Source organism: Balaenoptera acutorostrata, chromosome 18 (assembly GCF_949987535.1).
Source record: "Balaenoptera acutorostrata chromosome 18, mBalAcu1.1, whole genome shotgun sequence".
NCBI classification, from domain to species: Eukaryota; Metazoa; Chordata; class Mammalia; order Artiodactyla; family Balaenopteridae; genus Balaenoptera; species Balaenoptera acutorostrata.
Window position 1 is genome coordinate 19,637,016 of NC_080081.1, and position 22,916 is coordinate 19,659,931.

The 22,916-nt window shown below is 32.8% G+C and overlaps 1 long non-coding RNA gene across 1 annotated transcript; it reads right to left on the minus strand.

Moving 5' to 3' along the window:
* Nucleotides 1-524: 524 nt before the first annotated feature.
* Nucleotides 525-21,099, minus strand: LOC130705634 (uncharacterized). Its single transcript, XR_009005969.1, has 3 exons — nucleotides 20,991-21,099; nucleotides 2,974-3,176; nucleotides 525-770 (listed from the first exon to the last, which is right to left on the minus strand). It is a non-coding gene; the product is annotated as an uncharacterized LOC130705634 (long non-coding RNA).
* Between the last annotated feature and the right edge of the window lie 1,817 nt (nucleotides 21,100-22,916).

The following is a 22,916-nucleotide window of genomic DNA, read 5'->3' on the forward strand; positions in this document are numbered from 1 at the left end:
CTATGTATTAATACTAACTTCAGATTTGAAATAAGAAAAACGTTTGAGAAGCTACTTATATTTGCCATAGAACATGCTTCAGGGAAATGAAAGATGATCAAAGAGTAAAGAATAATTGCATGCAAGAAGGAAAGAATCGATTTACAAAATTTTGAATTATATATAGTAACTTATCTGTGGTCGAAGAGCCTAGAAAAAAGATATAAAGTAATACTTTCCTCTGAAATATACAAAATATTTCCATATATTACTGAATTTCATAATAAGTTTTGAGAGTGACAGAGAAGCCATTTGTATGGATAGAAAGGGATTCAGAACACCCTTACGGGCACTTCCACAATGTAAAAATATTATGGTCACATGTCAAAAAGAAAAAAAAGAAATACAACAATGAAAAAGAGATAACTGTATGTCCTTTAGTTATTCAATCCCGCGGAATTAAGTGGCCATGTGATTCCCAAACACCTTATATGGACAGTTCATAAAAACATATACTTTTTTTTTTTTTTTAAATATTTATTTATTTTTGGCTGTGTTGGGTCTTCGTTTCTGTGCGAGGGCTTTCTCTAGTTGAGGAGAGCGGGGGCCACTCTTCATCGCGGTGCGCGGGCCTCTCACTGTCGCGGCCTCTCTTGTTGCGGAGCACAGGCTCCAGACGCGCAGGCTCAGTAGCTGTGGCTCGCGGGCCTAGTCGCTCCGGGGCATGTGGGATCTTCCCAGACCAGGGCTCGAACCCGTGTCCCCTGCATTGGCAGGCAGATTCTCAACCGCTGCGCCACCAGGGAAGCCCAAAACATATACGTTTTAACAGTAGGTTTAGTCCCTGGTAGAAAGTAATTTACTATAAAAGAGACTTGCATTGATTGTTTAAGCCCTAAATTTGACAGTTAATCAGTTAGTTAAGGGTTTATTTAATATAATAAATTAATGTGAGCAATCTTTAAGGAAAGAAAAGGGTAAGGGAACAAAGTAAACCACCTGGACTATATTGTAAAAATATTTATTAAGTAATTAGTTATACCTATATAAAGTATTAATTTGTTATGTGGTATTTGCTACTTTTTTCTTTTAGATACTCTATGCAGTTATATTTTGGGTTACATGGTTTATATATACAGCAAAATGTATTCTCAACTATAATCTTCACTTGTTAGGACAAATTGCTTGACTTAATCCTACATTTGTCAATAACACCTCATTGTGTTAGCAATGAAGAATTCAAAAATGATTTTTTAAATGATCATTTGGCAAAAAAACCTTTACATATTTTTAGCTGAAACTTGATTTATATATATTGTAATGCATTTTTGTTGTTGACTATTAAGTCCATTCAGCACTAAAATTTTCCTTTATCTTTATTATTTACTTTATTGTGTTAGAATCCCAGAAGTTTGAGGGGAAAATGGCTAAAATTAAGCAGTGTAGTGAGAAAATTTCTTCCAAAAGGTATGCCTGCATCTTCTGCATGATAATAATTTTAGTGGCAGAGACTACTGATTATCCAATTGTGATACTTTTTAATTAAACTCTATTCAAATACTTCAAAGGGAATGTGATCACTTGTGAAGTAATGCATTTTCTGTGTTTCTAATAAAAGCTGTGCCTAATGTTTTAATTCAGCAGTTGCAATGGTACTCCTAGAGATAGGTTCAATACCTTCACAAAAATACTGGTTTATATCCTCACATTTGACAGCCAAACACGTTTTACAAATGGTCCCAAACATCTCTTCATCATTTAGGATCTTTAAAAAATAAGTGCAGCTTCTTTTACTTCATTTAAATATTATCATGTGCCTTATTTTCTCAATGAAAACTATCTTGTCATCTTTATTTAAAACCCATCCCAGGTAACCCTCTCAAATAACCCTCTCATATTCTCCACCTACTGCCTGCCTCCAGCCTCACTAAGAAAAGTTTTCATAAATGGGAAAAGAATTTGAAAAAGAATAGATACATGAATATGTAAAAAACAAACAAAAACAAAACAAAACAGAAAGGGTTTCAGGCGCACAGGCATGGAGTGGTCAGCAGAGGGCGTCATGGCTCATCCAGAGTTCTCTGGACAGCTTTGGCTGCTTGTTTCCTGAACAGACCTCATCCTTTCCTTCTTAACCTGGAGTTCTGGTGATGTGCCAATATACCCCTTTACTTCCATGCTTCAAAGCTCTCCTAACTGCTTTTTATTTCCTTACATTCTCACTCCCTTCCCCCATATCCTATGAGAGCTGCTCCTTTTATTAATTTGCCTGGTGTTTGGCTTAGCCAATAGAGCTAAACCCCTACCCCATTGTGTACAAGCAGATTCATCAACTTGTTCTATAAAGGGTCAGATAGTAAACATTTTAGGTTTTGTAGTCTCTTTATGGTTCACAAGGTTGCCGTTTTGGCAGGAAAGCAGCCACAGATAATACCTATAGAAATAAGTATGACTGTATTCACCAAAACATCATTTATTGACACTGAAATTTGAATTTCACGTGTCAGGAAATATTCTTCTTTTAACTTTTTTTCAACCATATAAATCTAATGTAATGTATTATACGCTAGTGTAAAATATGACGTTCACAATTAATACTGTACCTCAGGTGTAGTTTTTGATCAATGTACAATAGAGTGAGAGCATTGTTTCAACTTCTGGGTATAGGTCTGATTTGGCATGACCTAAGATTTTTTCTTCAGAAGAAAACCTCTACTGTGGTGGCTTGAAACCGGCACCTTCATTTTGTGTCTTACCTTCTTTACTTATAAGCCACAGTGGCCCTTAAATTCCCCGTGGGAGATCTTCAGTCTTGTACACTAGAAAGGACACAATATGCCATGGGCCCCGAGCATTCCTACATGCTCATGATTGGGATGCCGAGAACGCAAGGTCTTAACAGTTCTTTACCTGGGCTATTTCTCAGCTTTGTGTTTACAGCAAGTAATTATACAAGGCAGTGTCTCTCTGGAATAAAGAGCATGGTCTGCTTACCATTCACTAGAAAAGCCGTGACTCCCCCAACACTCAGCGTTCCTTTCCTACAATGCAGCCCACTGTTTGTGCTGGAGTCCGTGTAGGCCCATCTGTGTCACTCTCTTGTTGAGGGGTGAGGGTAGTGGGCAGGAGGCCAAGGGTAATTGGCTCAAATGTGAAGTCTGCCTTCTGCTTCTGCCATGAGTAATAAGGTTCTTTGTCTATGATAAAGAAATAAGTAAATATTTAAAAAGTGGGTGACTTGAAGTTTAAGGAAATAAACAAATGAAAACACGTATTACTCTAAATGAGACATCATAACGAAATGGGGGAGGTCAAAAGAACTACAAAAGTCTTTAAACAGTGACCTTGCAAGATACTTGGCGTCAATATATGGGGAGTTTTAGAATACTACAAATGCCACTCAGTGGCTCTATTAGTTTCCAAGGGCGGCTGTAACAAAGCACCATGCACTGTGTGGCTTAAAACAATAGCAATTTATTCTTTCACAGTTTTGGAGGCTAGAAGTCTATAATCAAGCTGTTGGCAGGGCCATGCTTTCTTTAAAGGCTCAAGGAGAGGAATCCTTCTTTCCCACTTCCAGCTTCTGGTGGTTGCCAGCAAACCTTGTCATTCCTTGGCTTGTAGATGCATTATTCAATGTCTTCATCCATCTTCACATGGCTTTCTCACCTGTGTGTCTGTGTACAGGTTTTCCTCTTTTTATAAGGACCACAATCATTGGAGCAGGGCCTACCCTAAACAAGTATGACCTCATCTTAACTTGATTACATCTGCAAATATCCTATTTTCAAATAAAGTCACAGTCAAATGTTCCAGAAATTAAGATTTCTAAGATTTCTACATATTTGGGTGGGGTAAAATTCAGTGCATAACAGCAGTCTATGACCCAGTGTCAGTAATTTCTTCTGTGAGAGAATTTTTAAATATATTAAAAATTTAGGCCTTAGTATACTTCTTATCTCCTGTCCAGTGCCCCACTTTCTAGTTGTAGAGGTTGATCCGTATGGGGCCTAAAGTGAGAAGGGAGAGAGAGAGAAGAATTTGACATTCAGGCTAAAGTCTGATTCTGTTGCTGGAATCTCAGGGTGAAGTTAGATAGAGTTAGTTGTTGCCTAGAGAGGATACAAGCTAACTAAATTCGAGGCTATATTTAAAACAATGACTGAGGAAAATTGCTAATGTTCAAAAGCAGTTGATATTTTCAATCATCCAAGACTAAGATTATGGGATGGAAAAGGAAAAATAAAGCCTCATGTTGGCAAGTGAGAAAAATGGATGTATTTTAGAAAATGGTGTCCTTGAGTGAATGAAGTGGTTCTGTTTGTGACCTAGGCTGTCAGGCTCTTACTTTGACCAAATATTGTCATGTACGTGCTGGTCATCATGGTCCTTCATTTAGATCAGGCAGCTCTCAGAGTTTGTTTTCAATTTGTGAATATTTTTACCTAAATGAGCACACTGACACCTGAGTGCCAACATATCAAAATGGATGTCACAACTATGATCTAAACATGAAATCTTTGTTAAGTGAATTTCCATTTTTCAGTTAAAAATAAACCACACTTTTTTTCTCTCTCTTCTAACCCCTTATTTTCCAGTCAGTTGTTATTTGGTTCCCCATATGCCCTTCCTCTCTTTTTTCCTTCACCATTGTCACCCTCCTAAATCAACTTCTCTGTACCTCTCACTTTGACTCTTGTAAAGGCTTGATAATTGTCTTGCCAACACCAGTTGCTTTTTTCTGCTCTAATTCCTCCTTTAGAGTTCCACTTACAGACTGAGCTCTCTAAAACACATCTCTGATAAAAATCCCCTGATCCAATTAAGAAAAATAAAACTCTTCAGTCTTTTAAAATGTGATCCAAACCACTTTCCATTCATAGAATCCACTTACTATTTACAACCTTTGAGAAAATAAATGTCTCATGCTTTCCCCTCCTCATTCATTTTCTCCTATGATTACCCCTGCTTGAAATAATATGTCTTCTACATTTCCATTTGTTAAAATCCTTCCTGTTTTCCAAGGTTTGGCCAAAGAGTAATGTTTTATAGCTCACTGAAATGCAGAGAAAACTTCCATCAAGACCACCCATTTATTAATCTATCTTTTTAAATCAATCCAACTTATCCCAGCTACAAAAATCAATCTGCGGTACTCTGTGTCATTTCACATGCAGACTATAACAGTGTTCTGTAGTAATGAGCTTCTAATCTAATGCTTGTGCAATACTAGATATAACTCAATCTCCACTATTAGGTTTAATACAATGGGTTTTTCAAAGCATGTTTTGCTAAGCATGGAAATTAGGTCTTCCCATTGTTAAATATGATGAAATGCCTCATACTAAACCTCACAGAGGTAGTTCTCAGACAAAAAGGTGAGACACACCTCTTGATTTTATACCTTGAAATGAATGTGTCAAAGATTTAGTTAGTGTTTGGCAAGCCACTGTCTTACATTTATGGAAGACATTCATATGCCTAAATAATGACAATGACAAGTGAGAGAAGATAGATTATTAGCAAGTGAGCATGAATCTCAGAGTAATATTCTTTTTGGAATAATGGAACCTATTAAATTTTAAAAGAGGATTAAACAATTTGGAATGATATTTTGAAGCAAGGAAATGCTGATCACACTTTTTCATCTTAAGGAAGATAAAATTTAAGTGAATAAATAGGATTTACTTGAGTGGTTCAGGGAAAGGCTAGGGTGTAGATGGATTCTTACTTGAAGAAGTTCATGGACTTAGAAATGCAGGGAGTACAGACAAAAGTTTGCAAGGTGAGTGGCAGTGTAGGAGATCTGGTTGCAGATGAAGACATGCAGACAATTTTTGAAATGAGAGATTTGATAATGAGTGATTACTATAAAAGTTTTGTTATCTGATAATCAAGGAAAATAGGTATTCTCTCCACAATGAAATTATTAGTTTCATATGGTAGCATCATAGCAATATAACAAAAGTGAGCTTTCTGGAAACGGAGAGAACACCTATTTATTAATCAGTGATAGAGAAGTCACCCAAATATCAGGCATTGAAGGGTGTGCTCATCCCAACTCCTCACATCCTTTCAAATAACCCTCAATATTCATTTTTTTTAATCACAATGTTCCATATGGTCACTACCTATTGATACAATTTGAAAAATATTTAGCATTTCTCCATCCAGTACTTTTCACATTTCCTCAAATGTAGTACTCTACACAAATTGGCAGAAAGATATTAAGAATTGAAAGAAACAAAACTGAACAAAATTCAGGCACATGGTACAAAAAATAATAAAGAAATCAAATTGGATGAGTCCAAATTGATTAAATATGTGTTTTAAAGAGCATTTTCCAAGAAGACCTAGAAAACATGTCCTCTTTAAAAAACACACACACACAACTCTTTTCAGCATTTTTTTTTTCATCCTCTTCCAACACCACTGCCTTCTAATACTATGGATAAAAAATTTAGCTAACGTGTTCTATACAAATATAGCCATGAGAGGGAGAAAGCAGCAACAGTACCATCATTACCACTAATTAAGTTTCATTTGCACAAAGACTAGAAAATAATTCCTCATTTAAAACTCAATCTCAATTTTCCTTTATTAAAAAAACATTGTTTCAAACAGTATGGAGTTTCCTCAAATAACTAAAAATAGAACTACCAGATGATACAGCAATTCCACTGCTGGGTATATAAAATATATATAATATATATGTATATATACACAATGGAATATTACTCAGCCATAAAAAGAATGAAATTCCATTTGCAACAATGTGGATGGACCTAGAGAGTATCACACTTAGTGAAATAAGTCAGAGAAAGACAAATACTCTATGTTATCACTTATATGTGCAATCTAAAAAATAAAACAAACAAATGTATAGAACAAAACAGAAACAGACTCACAGATATAGAGAATAAACTCTGTGGTTTACCAGGGGTTGCCAGTGTGGAGAGGGAAGGGTTGGGTGGAAATAGGTGCATAGGATTAAGAGACACAAACTACTATGTATAAAATAAATAAACAACAAGAATATATTGTACAGCACAGGGAGAATCAGGCATTATTTTGAAATAACTTTAAATGGAGTATAAGCTATAAAAATATCATATCACTATGTTCATCTGAAACATAATATTGTATATCAACGATAAATATATTGTTTCAACAACTGAAAAAAATATTTTGTAAGACAACTCAAAAGGAGGGGAAGTTAGAATAATATTAAGAAGTTCAAAATCACCTATTATTTGGTTTCTAGAAATAAAACATAGAACAGGTGCTCTGGATTGTCAGCTAACCCCTCCCCAAAAGCACCAAACCAATCTGTTGATTTTATTTAAACTATTGCAGTAAGGAAGAAATTAGATGGGAGCATACTAACAGGCTGAGTGATTTTACAGTGGTTTTGCAAGGCGGGCAACTGGTTGGTATTGGGCTGAAGTTATAACATGCCAACTTTGGATTGGTGGAAGAAAGAGGAGAGGGAGCTTTGATGGGCAATCTGGAAGTCTTGATAAAGCATCTATTTCAGTTGGTTCGTCTTAACTTCCAGCAGCAAATAAATTCTGGAGCTAACAGCGAAGTTATTGTTGCTTGTTCTCAGTTTTGCTTATTAAAGGGGTAGCAAGTAATATTTGTTTCACTTTCCAGTGTTCAGAACAAATCAGAATTAAGAACTCAGTAATTTATTATTTATGGAAAACAATGGGCAATTTATGCAAAATGAACATAAAGCTATCTATTGTAAAGAGTAAAAGAAATAATATATCTAAAATTCCTGGAAAAATAGTGCTCACCAAATAGTTTTATAGAAAATCTGTTAGATTTTCTGTAGAAAAATCTGTTAGATGTTGATGTCGATTATTTTATAAAAAATACTTTCAAAACAAGAATGACAGGTATTATTTAAAAAGTTATCACAATCACTTATTATTCCACTACCCAAATAATCATTTAACAATTAGTTTGTGATTCTCCACTACATCTGTATCTAAATCTATCTATAACATCTATATCAATATTTACATAAATATTAGTTTTGTATTTTGTTTCATCACTCTTTTTTAGTGAATTTCCTTTTTCTATTATAATATGTATCTGAGATTTATTCAAGTTTATTTTGTAGGTCTATAATTCACTAATGATGAAAATTTAGGGTTTTTTTCCTTTTATAAAATGCAAACACTTCTGCTTAGACTATTACTTTACCTTTATTTTTGGTATAGAGTCTAAAAAATTTTAAAACAATCTGAGTTAAATTGAGTCATAGGGAATGCACATTGTCAATTTTATTGAAATTCGTCTAATTTTTCCAAAGAATTTTAATTGTATACCTCCCCTCAGCATTGTATTAAAGTTCCTATTGCTCCAAATCCTTGCCAAGATTTGGTGTGCTAAACTTTTTAAAACTTTTCTGTTTCTGATGAAGATAAAATCATATCTTGCTCTAATTTTAATTGAACTTCTTTGTTTCAAATATGTTTATTTTCCGTTTGTACTTTTATTCTGCTGATTGCCTGTTTTCAACATTTGCCAATTTTTCTGTTGAGTTGTTAGTGCTTTGATACTGATTTGTAGAAGTTTTTATACATTCTGCACTAATAATTGTTGCTTATATGTGTGCAAATATCTTCTCCATGAATAGCTTGCTTTCTCCTTTTATTGTGTCCCTAGAAGTTTTATGTTTTAATATTAAAATGTCATTTTTTAAAAGGTTGCTCTTGTTTTTTGTGCTACTTAAGAAATACATAACTAATCTGTCTGGTGATGTGGATATTCTACCTTTTTTTTCCTGAAAGCTCTAACTTTATTATTTTGACATCATTCTTTAATCTCTAGTAACTGAATTTTTGTATTTGGAGAAACTACTGTGCTGTTATTTTTTAAAAGTAGATAGCTAATTGTTCCAGCACCTTTTCATGAAAGTATCATGATTTTTCCAGTGGTCTGCAATATATATGAGGGCATGTTTATGATGTCTTAAGTGTGTTACATTGGTTTATTTCTCTATCCTTGTGTCAATACCACATTTCTTCATTACTGTACTTGGATAATACATATAATTATCTGATCAGACAAATTCTGTAAACTTGTACTTCTTTAAAGCATGATTAATTATTCTTGTTCTTCTGCTTTTCCCTACATATTCCAGAATCAATATTTTAAGTACCAGGAAAAAGCTTTCAGCATTTTGATTGAAATTGCCTTAATTTTATATATTGTTTTGTGGAAAAAATGAAAATTTTACCATATTAATTCTTCCTACCCATGAACATGGTTATCATTTCACTAATTTAGGTTATCTCTATAATTTTGAAAAACTTTCTTCATGAATATTATGGAAGTACTTGGCAATTTATATTTTTGATTCTGTTTAAATAATATAATTTTATACCTATATGTTCAAATGCTTTAAGACTGGTACATGGCAATGCAATTTTTAAGTGTATTCACATTAAACAAAAACACTGGCTGGACCCTGTGTTTTTTATATCTATTACTTTGTACCCTTCTCTTGAGTTACCTACGTAGGCAATCAGGAGGAATAATAATAATCGCAGGCAGTTATTATTGTCCTACTCTACCAAGTGAACCCGACCTGTGTGCTGTTTAGTATAACCGTTAAAACATATCTGACAAGCTGTGTATTCATACACTTCAATATAATTAAACTTAATTCAACACAAATACCAACAAATGTCCTAAGAGAAGTCCAAACAAATGTTAGAGGTTGCCACTTCTAGGTGAACTTACTGGAGTAGATGGCATTTAGTTCATTCATTGAAGATGTGTTCATTTTTTCCCACTCCATGTCAGTATATCTGTGTCCATTTCTTATTATGAAATTTAAATTTTTATGGTGAAATTTAGATTGTTATAGTGATAAAGAATAAATTGAATTCAGAGGTGACAGCCAGTGATAATACAATATGGAGAGGTGCTTTATACATATTTATTTTTATGAAAACAAACTTCTCTGAGCTAGTTTTGAGTTAATTTTTGCTACTATGTGGGAATCAACAGTTGCCTACAATTTCGAAAATTAGATACCAGAAATATTTCCCTAGTAACTTATTCCAGGAACCTAGAGAGACCAAGAGTCCAGGGGGAAGTGGAAGGCTGGTAGAACTATCAAACGTTAATAGTGATTGTGCAATAGAGAGACCATATAACACAGAATCGTGCAGACCATTTGTTCTGCATAACTTTATGATCCTTCATTCTCTCAACTGTAAAACCAGGAAGATTCTATATATGCTTTATTATAAAGATTAAATCATATAATATGGAACTTATTTTAGAACCTGACACATAATAAGCACCAGAGATGATAGAAATTTAATAATATTCTAGTTTATAGGGCAGAAAAACTTACCATGGACAATTCATTACTTGAGCTAAAACCTAGGCCAAAAAAATGATCATTGTGATTATCTTGAAATGACAGATTTGCAAGCTTTTATGGAATTGAACTAGCTAAATTTAAAGATAACATATATACACTATTGATACCATGTATAAAATAGATAATTAATGAGAACCTACTGTATAGCTCAGGGAACTCTACTCAGTGCTCTGTGGTGACCTAGATGGGAAGGAAATCCAAAAAAGAGGGGATATATGTATACATATAGCTGATTCACTTTTCTGTACAGTAGAAACTAACACAATATTGTAAAGCTACTATACTCCAATAAAAATATTTTTAAAAATTAGAAAATAAATAAAGATACACAGAAAATATGTGGAATTACCTAATACTATTAGTGTGCTCATTTTGTAGGTTTCTCCTGCTCACACTTCAGTCTTATTTTCACCCTCTTTCTTCTTTACTCACAAGACACCAGCCACCTCCCTGCCCCTTGATCACGTTGACAACAGATCTATTGAACATTTTGTCATACTTCAAATGCACACTTCAAATGCTCATTTCCCTGCTGTAATATTACTAAATCCTTCTTATCTTCAGGCCTCAGTTACATACCATCTGATATCCCTGTCCAATATAAACCTTCCCCACCTGCATAATTTTCTATCACATCACTCAGTTTATTTCCTTCATAATTTATCACAATCTAAAAATTCTTCTTAACTTACTGATTACATTTTTCTACCTCATTAACATGTAAGCTCCTTAGAGTTACTGAATTTTTCTGATTCATTCTATATTTCCAGTGCCTAGAGCAGTAGTTGAAAGTAGAAATTTAGGCAATTCTGCATTTCTTAGAGACTGATTATTTCTTAAAAGTAGAAGCAACATCTATCTATTTCAATATAGAAATATACATAGAGATATATAGAAATATATACTGCTGTGTAGAAATAACACACACACTACAAATTGTTTCTGGACAGTCTTTTATTTGACTTAAGTAATGCACAAAGTTAATTAAAGATAAAATTAAGAAGACACATTGCTAAAACACCATTCCTATATTCTTGTTTATAATCATGCATACATAAGTGTTAATTAGTGGACTTTTGTAATGTTTGCTATCTTAGACCACAAAATTAAGCAACAGATTTTCAATTGCACAGGGCAATCTGACTTTTTAAAAAAATGCTATTGAGTTTGTTTAAACCATCTGGAATCAGACTTTATCTGGCATATAATTGTCGAAATATATTCATTTTAAAAATGAAATTACAACACCTTGCTGGAAAATATACAATAAAATTACATTCAACACATTATAGTTTCTCACTGTGCAAAACTAAAGCATTTGACTTAAAGAAGAAATATGTAAAGTAATGAGAGACTGATGGCAAAGTGTGGCAGGTAGGCTGAGAAAAGTAGCGAGAGAAAGTCATTGCCAAACAGATAAATTAGTTCATAGTTTACTATATAGAGATTATAAAATCATTAAAACATTAAACAACATAACTACAGAATTTTTAGTATAAATCAGTGTCTTCTCAAATGTTATATATTATATTATTTCTGATTGATTTCAAGGTAAATAATTCTAAAACTTAAAATGACATCCCAGTCCATACATATGGAAGCTCTTTATCATATCTAACCTAAATCTCACCTCCAATGATTCAATCAATGCCTTTGTATTTTTTTGGTGGGAGAGTTGAATAACAGATCACTACCTTTCTATAAAATAATTGGACCTGAAGTTAGATGTGATCCTAAGATCGTTATAAATCGAGTGGCTGAAAGTAAAGAAATTCTCACTGATGTGTATAGAAGCTAGAGTTCCTGCATCAATATGGATTTATTTGAAGATATAACAACAGAGAAATAAGAAGTAAATGAGGGGTCAGCAGATATCTGGTGCAGTGCAAGGACCTTCTTGTTACGAAATTTTTCACCTTAAACAGCCTCTAACACTTATGATAAGCAACTGAGTCCATGGTTTAATAATAATACCACTTTTGACAGTAAAGTGTCCACATCTGTTGCATGGGTAGGGTTATTCTGGATTGTGTCTCAGTTCAATATTAACAAATATAAAATTGGGCATTGATATGAAATAATGATCTGTTAAAGAAAATTTTAGAACTGAAACTACCAATTTTCCAAAGCTGGAATTGTTATTTTACATCTTGTTAAAAGGTATTAAGAAATGATGAGATCTCAGTATAGCTCTATTAATTACTAATAGATTGATAGATTAATCTATTAATTCCATAAAACAATAATGGTGCCTGTATGATATTATGGTTGTTACATCTGGATTTTTAGATGTCAAGGAAAAAACATTTTTCACTCTATTTGAATACCTTCTAATGAGAAAGTTGCTTCAGCTACTGAGGAAATATTCTTCCTTCTTTTTATCGCTAAACTGCTCCTCTATATGGAAGCGGGAATGAATTCACTGGGTCCTTTGATAGGCCAGTGTCTTGGGGATACTGCAAAACCATCTGTCATCAGCAGCTTTGCTTTTTCCCCTCTCCTTTCTGTCCATAGAGTAGATAAACCGCTTTGGCCCTGGGTCCAAGTTGCACTCTCCAAACCAAACTTAATAATAATAACAATCCTTTAACCCAGTATGTGTCTCAAAACCCTCACGTTTTCTGGAATGTTAGGCCAGGAAGCCTCTAAGATGCCCCCCAAATAATTTCTTATAAAAATTCCTTCCTTTGTGTAACTTGCTTCTAATCATTAGAACATGGCAATATTGAAGGAATGTCACTCCCATATTATATTACAAAAGACTGACTTTCATCTTGCTAGCCAACCCTCTCTTAAGAGCAATTTAAGAACTAATATTGACTGCATATGGTGATTAATTACTTGCAGAATGTGTAGGCTCTAAAGGAATGTAAAATGTCTCAGATGATGTCCAGGTTTCTAGTATGGATCACTGGGTCGTTTGGGGTGCCGTTATAGAACGGGAATGCAGGAAGCAGATCAAATTTGGGGAAAACGAAAATGATTGTTTTAAAATTATCAAGTGTGTTGTGGCTACAGGCACACAAATGAACTTGTCCAGCCGGCAAATTGATACTTGAGCTTGGATTATAAAGTCTGAACACCGAAGCCAGAGATACGCATTCATAAGGTAAAGAACATGCTGAAATGATAAGAATGTGTGGGATCTCTGTAGGAGAGTGAAAAGAGTGAGAAGAAGGGGAATACATATGCAAAGCTTGGCATTAAAAAATAGACTCACTACTTAAAATACTGAGAATTTTTTAAAAAAATGAAGAAAGAGCAAGGCAGCACTACTCAAGTTGTGAAGAAAAGATATTTTCATATGTCTTTCAAAAATTGTTTTATATTCTTTATGTGAGTCTCTGCATGTAATATCTCTGTCTGTATTGGTATTTAAAATTTCTGTAGGTAAAAGTTACCTAAGTTTATTTGATATATTTCCTCCAATTTACTTGAGCATGATACTTCATTCACAATCTGGGTATTAACAGTGTTACTGAGGCCAGCGTTTCTGGTTTGGAGAGAAATGTCAATGAGTAAATATACAATCTGCTCAATGGAGCAGAAATGCCTAATAATAAAAGGATTAAATATGTTTATTAAATTTGGCAACATAAAAGGTGTTGCCATCCTCTGTCTATGAAGTTTTACTAAAGTAAAGAAGACAATTTAGATTACACAGAACTAAGGAGTTAATTGGAAGTTAGTAAACATGGCATCAGGAGGAATTGAGTTCCAAGATCCAAAATTTAAGGAAATGTCTAAAGATATTGTGGTAGAGGTAAATGAACAGTCATGTAGTGTTTTTATAAAATAGGAGAATTGAACTGGTTTTCAGATGTGAAGAAAGAATCACAGAAAATAAAAACAATAAAAAGTCAACAGAGAGAGAGAGTCCAAAAGATGTAGAAAATACAACAGATAACAGATACAAGATTCCAGAAAATAATGGAAAGGATATTTTCAAGGTCACTGGCAGAGGGAATTGCATTGACAAAGAACCTCAGTCACTAAAACAGAAGGAAAAATAATCACAGTTTGCAACGTTGGACAAAGATCCACTTTTCTAATATATAGGGCAAATTCATAAACATGGTGCAATTAATTAAATTTGTTAAACAAATCATCATGCATATGATTCATGTTCAGCCATGTAACATACAGGAAATGGTAGTAGGATGAACAGAAATTACATAAACAAATGTTAGCACTTTAGGAGAAAAGTTAAAATTATTTTTAATTTTCAAACGCAAGAACCCATAGAAATAAAACCATTTTAATTCTGGTGTCTCCGAATTATAGCAGGAGCACTTACTAGTCTCCTTTTCTCAATGTAGGAAAACAAACCCAAAAAACTGTGAATGGCCCTAATTACCTGTCAACAGAGAGACTAAGGTATAAGGATAGAAATGAAATATGACTTTATTTCCAGCCTTATTCTTTCCTTCTGTTGACAAGTAAAGAGGTTGTTGACAATTATTTGATTTCAGTTGAAGCTGACTTGTCACTACTGATTCAAATTAACCAAGCCCATGTTTGAAGTCAAAGTAATATTACCCAAGAGATCAATTTCCTCTAACTTTCGTATTAGCCACACATTTGTATCTGTATTACCTATAGCAATTTTTCTGGAACATTAAAAGTAGTAAATCCTTTTAGCAAAATTGTTATTTCATATTGATTTAGTAGAAACATGAAGGTAATAAGTGCCTAACTCAGAGAGATTATTAAGTGTTCAATAATTGACTTCTGCTTCTGGTCAAGATATAGAAACAGGGACTACATGTAGTTTTCCACCTGAATCAAATAAAAACATGTACTAAATAAATAAGATTCTTTTTAAGATAGTGGGCATCAGGCAACAAAGGAAAATGACTCCTTGGAAACAGAAAACGAATGAGATAGTAAGCTAAAGCTACACCCATGTACTGCCAGGAGTTTCTGGGCCATGGCTAAGGTATAAGAAACCCAAGGGGAGTCCCCCAGGCTTCCTGAAGTAAAAGGGACATGTATACAATAAACCCTAAAACATGCACTAACAAACAAAGCAAAGGGTTACTTTGATAAGTCAACAAAAGAAAGAGTAGAATCAGAAAATAGCAAATATTAAGGTGATAGATTGAAAATTATATTAACTGCAAATGATTAAAACACTTTAATTAAACACAGAGATTTTCAAAAGAAGAAAAAACAATTCTAAATGTATGTTGCCTATAATAAAGATACATTAAAAACATATAATGACTCCAATAAATTCAAAGTAAAAAGTATTAAATGATATACCATATTAACACTAGTCAGAAAACAGCTGAATGTCAGACAAAATACCTTCAAAAGCAAAAAACATTGCCAGGTATAAAAATGACAATATTTTAATAATAAAGTTTTCAATTTATTAAGCAGATATAATAATCCTAAATAATATACACCTAATAAGAGAGCTTAAAAATACATGATGCAAAAACTGATAGAAGTTCAAGGAAAAGAAATCCAAAATTGTATTAGAGAATTCAACACTCTTTTCTCAATAATTGAGAGAGAAATAGAGTGGAAAATCAGCAAAAATGTAATATACTTGGACAACATTAATCATCAACGTAATGATATTCGTATAACATTACAGCTACTGACAGCAAAATACATGTTATTTTCAATAACACATGAAACATTTATGCAGATAGACTAAATTCTGGACCATAAATCAACTCAGAATAAATTCAAAAAGATTCAAGTTATGTAAATGACATTGCCTGACCACAATAAAATTAAATTAGAAATCAGTAAAAGAAAATCCTCTGAAAAATCCCCAAATATGTGAAAACTAAATAAATGACTTTTAAATAACCCATGGGTCAAAAAGAAATTAAAAGGGAAATTAAAAAATATTTTGAACTAAATGAAAACACATCAGAATTTGCGGGATACTGGTAAAACAGTAAGTAGTGGGAAATGTATAGCTCTAAATGCCTATGTTAAAAAATAAGGAAATGGTAAATCAATTACTTCAGCTTCCAACTTAAGAAACCACAAAAGGAAGAACAAAATATATATATATATATATATATATATATATATATATATATATATATATATATATAAAGTAAACAGAAGAAAGGAATTAATAAAGATCTAAGAGGAAATCAATGAATTAGAAAACAAAAACAATAGAGAAAATGAATAAACCCAGAACCTGGATCTTTGAGAAGCAGAATAATAAAATTAATTAGCAGAACAGGAAAAACAAAAAGAGGGTATACACAATTTACCATCATCAGGAAGGAGAGAGGGAATGTCCCTCGAGACTCTACAGATAGTAAAGAGATAACAAGGAATCATTACGAATGTTATTCCTAACAATTCAACAACTTAGATGAAATAGATTTCTTGAAAGACAAAAATAGCCAAGGATTACTCAAAATAAATATATGAAAAAGGCATGATCAAAGTAATGAAAAGACACACCAGATATTGGAGAAAATATTTGTAAATCATTTATCTGATAAGGGGTTTGAATATAAAAAGAATTCTTGCAAGTGAAAATTAAGATAAATCAATTTTTAAAATGGGCAAGAACTAAATGTTAAAGAACATTGAACTGTACATTTAAAATAGGTAAATTTGAAGGTATGGAAATTATATTTCAATAACACTGTTTTAAAAAGTGAAATAGATGAAATGAATAGCCTAATACTATCAAATATATTGAATTTATGGTTAAAAACATTCCCATATTCTGGGCTAAAATGGCTTCATTGGTGAATTCTACCAAAGATTTAAGGAAGAAATAATGCCAATTCCATACAAACTTGTCCAGGAATTAAGAGAGAGGAATACTTCCCAACTCATTCCATTATTACCTGATATTCTGATACCAAAACCAAATAAAGACATTACTAGGAAAGAAAAATATAATCGAAATTTCTAACAAACCTAGATGCAAAACCTCTAAACCAAATTTTAGCAAATAGAATCCAATAATATATAAAAATGATAATGCATCATGAAAAAGTGAAGTTAGCATCACAAATACAATATGATTTAACATGCAAAAATCAATCAGTGTAAATTACCATAGTAACAATATCATCAACAACAACAGCAAAATATATGACCATCTAAATAGACACTGAAAAGACAGGGCACAAAAATTCAATATTGACTTCAGACAAAAACTATTATCAAACCAGGAATAGAAGAGAACTTGCTAAACCCGCTAAAGGTCATCTATAAAAACCTACAGCTAACTTCATACTTAATGGTGAAAGAATGAATGTTTCCCTCTGAAGACTGGTGGCAAGTCAAGGACGTCTGTTCTTACCATTTCCCCTCAACCTTGTACTGCAGGTTCTAGCCAGTAAAATCAAGCAAGAAAAAGAAGAAGCATCCAGAAAGGGGAAAAAAAAAATGTAGAAAATTTCATGGAATCTACAAAAATAAAAAATAAAACATGCTGGAATTAATAAGGAGGGATTCAGTAGGGGAAAGGTGTATGGATGAGCTGGATGGAGAAACATGTTCTTTATTGACTGGTGTGATGGTTTCGTGGGTATGCATGTATGTCAGCACATAAAATTGTATAATTTAAATACGTCCATTTTATTCTATGTTCATTGTATGTCAATGAAAATAATCAAAAACATTTTCAACAAATAAAGGAAATGTTAAGTTCTTAATTTGTAAAAAGACTATAAAACATAAGGAAATTATCATCAAAAATTTTTAAATGAACAGATATGAATAATTAATTCCCAGAACTAAAAATGGCCAAAGATAGAAACATCAATCAATGAGCTGAACAGAGACCAAAAATAAACCAACACATATATAATCCACTTATATTTAACAAATTTTCAGATTCATTTCAATGAAAAAAAAAGTCTTTTCAGCAAATAGTACTGAAAAAATTGGAGGTTCATAGAAAAAAAAGAAAAGTATAACATACCTTGTACTTTATTTAAAAAAAAAACTCAAAAAGCATGATAGACTTAAAGTAAAACTAGACAACTTCTAGAAGGAAACATAAGGGTAAGCCTTTGTGATATTGAAAGATTTCAAATTTTTTCGTATGTAACATCAAAATCCTGACCCATGAAAAAAACATTTTGACAAAGTGGAGTTCATTAAAATGAAACCTTCTACTCTTCAAAAAAGAGTGCTAAAATGTTGCTAAGATAAGCCACAATCTGGGAGAAAAATATTTGCAAAGTACATATCTGATAAGGAAATTTTCTGCAGAATATAAAATGAACTCTCAAAAATCAATATTTTTAAAATTCTGCTTTAAAAAGGAGCAACAATTTAACAGACACCTCATCACAGAAGATATAGGGATGTCAAATAAGCAAATGAAAAGGCAATGTCTTTAGTAATTAGAAATACAAATAAGAGCCACAAATGAGACACTGCTACACACCTATTAGAATATCTAAGATTTTGGCAAGAAAGTCGCAGAACTGGAACTCATATTTTGGAAACAGTGTAGCCTTTATTAAAAAGTTAAACATAAGTGTAATCTCTTAGTTCAGGGATCATATCTCCCCTGTTTATACACATTGCATGTCCGCATTCGTGGACTATTTATGCACACAAATTTGTAATATACCTGTGTCACATGCCAAGTGTCCATTTATGGATGTGACTTTTATGGGCTTTTCATCTTGTTCCTTTGATACACTGTGATAACTACCAGAGTTTTACATTAAGCACTGATAATAAGGGGAGTAAGTTCCTTGTACCCTTCATAAATTTCCTTCTTCAAAATACTTTCCTTTATTCTTACCAATTGATATTTAATTATGATTTTACAAATAAACAAATTCTAGGAAAAATGCTGTCAGAAAAATTTTTGCATTGATTTATAGATTAACTATGGAAATTTACATCCTTACAATATTGAAATTTCCAACACAGGCGTTTTTTTCTAAATATTTCAATCTTCTGTATCTTTTTAGTAATCTTCTTTTAGTTTGCCCTGCAATGATTTTGCATGTGTGTTTTTGGTTTTATCCCCATCTACTTCTAAACACACACATTTCATGTTTACCATTTTCTTCTATTTAACATAATGTTGAATTTATTCATTTGCTTGACTTATTATTATCTGTCTCCTCCAGTAAAACGAAAGCATTACACATGCAGATTTTGTTTGTTTTGGTCACTGGTCTTTCCTAATGACTGAGAACAGCCACAGGAAGTTCCCATACATATTTGCTGTATTCAGTGTTTTGGCCTTTTAATGTGTTAACACAGCAAATTACTTGAGTAGCAAATTTAGCGTTAAACCATGCTAGCACTCTTAGAACAAGCCCTACATAGCATGATTTAATTTCTAATACATTGTTAGATTTTTATGTGAATATATTGCTTTAAAATTTTGGATGTATGCCTGTTGGTAGCTGCAGCTCTTTTTATCTTCTATGATCTTTTTCAAGTATTATTTTTTCCTCTTGTACATTTGTTAGAATTTGCCTCTCTGGTGATCCCTTGGAGGTATGTTAAAAAACTGAATTAATATTTTTGGCAATTATTGATCAATTTTGTTTATTTTAGTAAGTTTTTTACATTTTAAGGGATAATTGTCTATTTAATTGCAATTGTTAAAAATATTGCCTCAGTTCTGAGCATTCATTCCATTCATCTCACATGATATTGCTGTCTTTTGAGTTCCACTTTGATATAAAGTTTGCTGTTTTGATTATGAAATTTAGATTAAACATTGGTTTAAGTTATCAAAATATTTTAAAATTCGTTTACTTTTGGCTTGGCTATTATCTTTTCTACTGGATTCAATTCACATTTTAATGAAGTAACTAATTTGTTATTTTATAATACTGTACAGATCTAAGCTGCCTCAATCTTTTGTATGGAAATTTTTTTCCTAATTCCTTAGTCTTAAACTGGTAATTATCCGGGTCAACCATTATTCACCATAAGCTATTTTCACACAGCACTTGGAAGGTAATATCCTTTGGCTTTTATCGATCCTGATGTGAAAAAATGTTCTTTCTTTGTATATATCTTTTTCCCTGATGAATTTTAGATTTTTCTCTGTGTTGTTTTTTTTTGAAGGAGGGGGTGAGGGATACAGTTTCACTGTGGTATAATTGCATTTGTGTTTATTTTAGCTTATCATCTCCTTCATTTTGTGCTTCTTGAACCATTTTTTAAAATATATTCCTGTCATTATCATACTGAATAGTACTTCTTTTCCTCTTTATTCTTTCTACCCAAAATTATTTTAGATCTATTTTGAATATGTCTTAATCTTGCATTCAAGTTTTGTAACTCTGCATCTTTCTCAACTCTACCTTTTGACATACCTTCAAATTGTCTTTCAGTTTATGAATTTTGTATTTAGCTTTGTTAAATCTAATATTTGCTCTGTCCATTAGTTTCTTAATTAATGAGTATATATATGTTTTATATCTAGACATTCCATTTGCTTATTATTTTCAAATTTGACAATTATTTCTTTCATAAACTTTGATCTTTCACTTTGGTTTTCTTTTTATTTATATCTTTTATTATGGTAAACATGTTTATTTTACTTTCTTTTTCAAATAAAGTATTCTACTATCTCAAGTAATTAAAGTGTGGTTATCCTGTTCAAAATACTTACTGATTGTCACTCATGGTTAAATATTTCCTCATGAATTTTAAGGTTTTTTTCCTGAGCCCATCTTCAGTGGAGATATTTCTTAGGTCTGTATTCCGCCAATGCTGCCTGAGTTGTCAGATTGTCTGTCCATAGCATTTTGTGTTTTCTCCTTGAAGACATGCCAGTGTTTTTAATGTTAATTTCTCAAGTTACATACCCTGCAGCGTATACAATTTCAAACTATAAATAGATGAAAAGCACAGACTCAAGATTCTGATATATCAGAGGTGATATTTAGTCTTTCCCCAAAGTCCAAGCACAGACAATTCTGCTTTTCATATCCCTTTGCTAGTAGCCAGGAATAATTTGGTTCTCCCTTTTATAGTCTCTGAAAATCTCAGTTCCAACTTCAAGTCTTATAGTACTTATAGGACCTAGTTTTATCTCCAGTCCCTCATCTTCAATACCCAAGGCCCTCACCATTACCAGATTCAATGATTCCACTTTCAGTGCTCTACCAGCATTAGTTTACATGCTAAAGACATTTTATTTCTCATATGTGAATTTACTTTAGTTTCTGTGAGTCCAGTTCTTTCACCTTTATCATACCTAACATTTATTACTATTTAATTAGAAAAAAATCACATATTCTTGGTTATCCATTTTGCCAGAACTGGAGGTTAAAGTACTTTAAATCTCTCAGCATTTTATTTCTATGCAGATCACTTGTATGTGAAGTCTTCTGTGTCATACCTCTGAGGGCAGGCTTCTTCCTGTTTGTGCCTTGTAGGCACTGGGGCACCAGCTCTTCTAATAGGATATGCAGTTCCCATTTTCCCCTTTTGCATATTTTTGTGTTTCCTACCCTGTCATATTTCTTCTAGGAATGAGAGATCAGCATAATTCAGCATTTGGTTAGAGACTATTAATATGGCTAGTTCCACTTGGAATTGTCTCCTTTCTCATCCAATGTATGAAAAATGTTTTGAACTTCGTTAAGGTCATGCTACTGACAATGGTCCTGGGAAGCAGCCTGGCCAAGATTCAACTCTAGCTCCAGTTTCAAGGAAGGAGAAAATTACCTTCTCAAATGTGATTTTTGTAGATAGTTACTAAACTATAATTTTAAGTTGTTACAAGAGCTCAAACTCTGCTTCCTACTTTCATATTTGTATCATAAATTTAGTGTTTGCTTGATCTTCTCCACAACTTTCGAAGTTTGTTTTGACTCAGGGCAATTGATCCATTCTTTTTCTTTACTTAATGTACTGAAGATGACAAATTGATTTCATAGTGGTGTCTGAATATAGTGAAAGTCTTAGATATGTTGATTCCCAAGGAGTCTCAAGGACACCATTATACACAGAGATAGACTTGTTAATGAAAAGCTGTCACTATTTCTGTTTCCTCAGACTTTCTCTGTGACTTTACCCTCTTCTGTAACTTTCATCCAGTCGAAGGCTCCATGTTTCTTCCCTTGAAATGAGAGTCACTAGCCTTGAAACCGTAATTTCCATCTTTTGGAGATAGAGATGAGTTTTTCTAAAGGTACAATCCAGATTAAAAGATTGGGGGCCCTGTGTAGGATTTCTCTTCTTTCTTTTATTTTAAAGTGTTCACCTGTTCTTGAGGAAATGTTTTGTGTAATACGAACCTTCCACCAAACTCTCTATTCTTTTGCCATCCCCATAACTTTTAGAGAATAAGTGGGTTAAGAAATCACTAACTTTTTGAGCTCAGTCTAGGACGCTCATGGCTCTAACTTGATTACTAAATTAGGCACCATAGAAGAAGTGACTCCTGTGTCCCTCCAAAAATGGCATCGCAAATGGGAAATTTCAAAAGTCATCCTTTTGAAATACAGCATACTCTAATTTGAGGAAATATTTACTTGGAAATTTCACATTTACACTCATTATATAATGGAAGGGGCTTATTTATTCTACT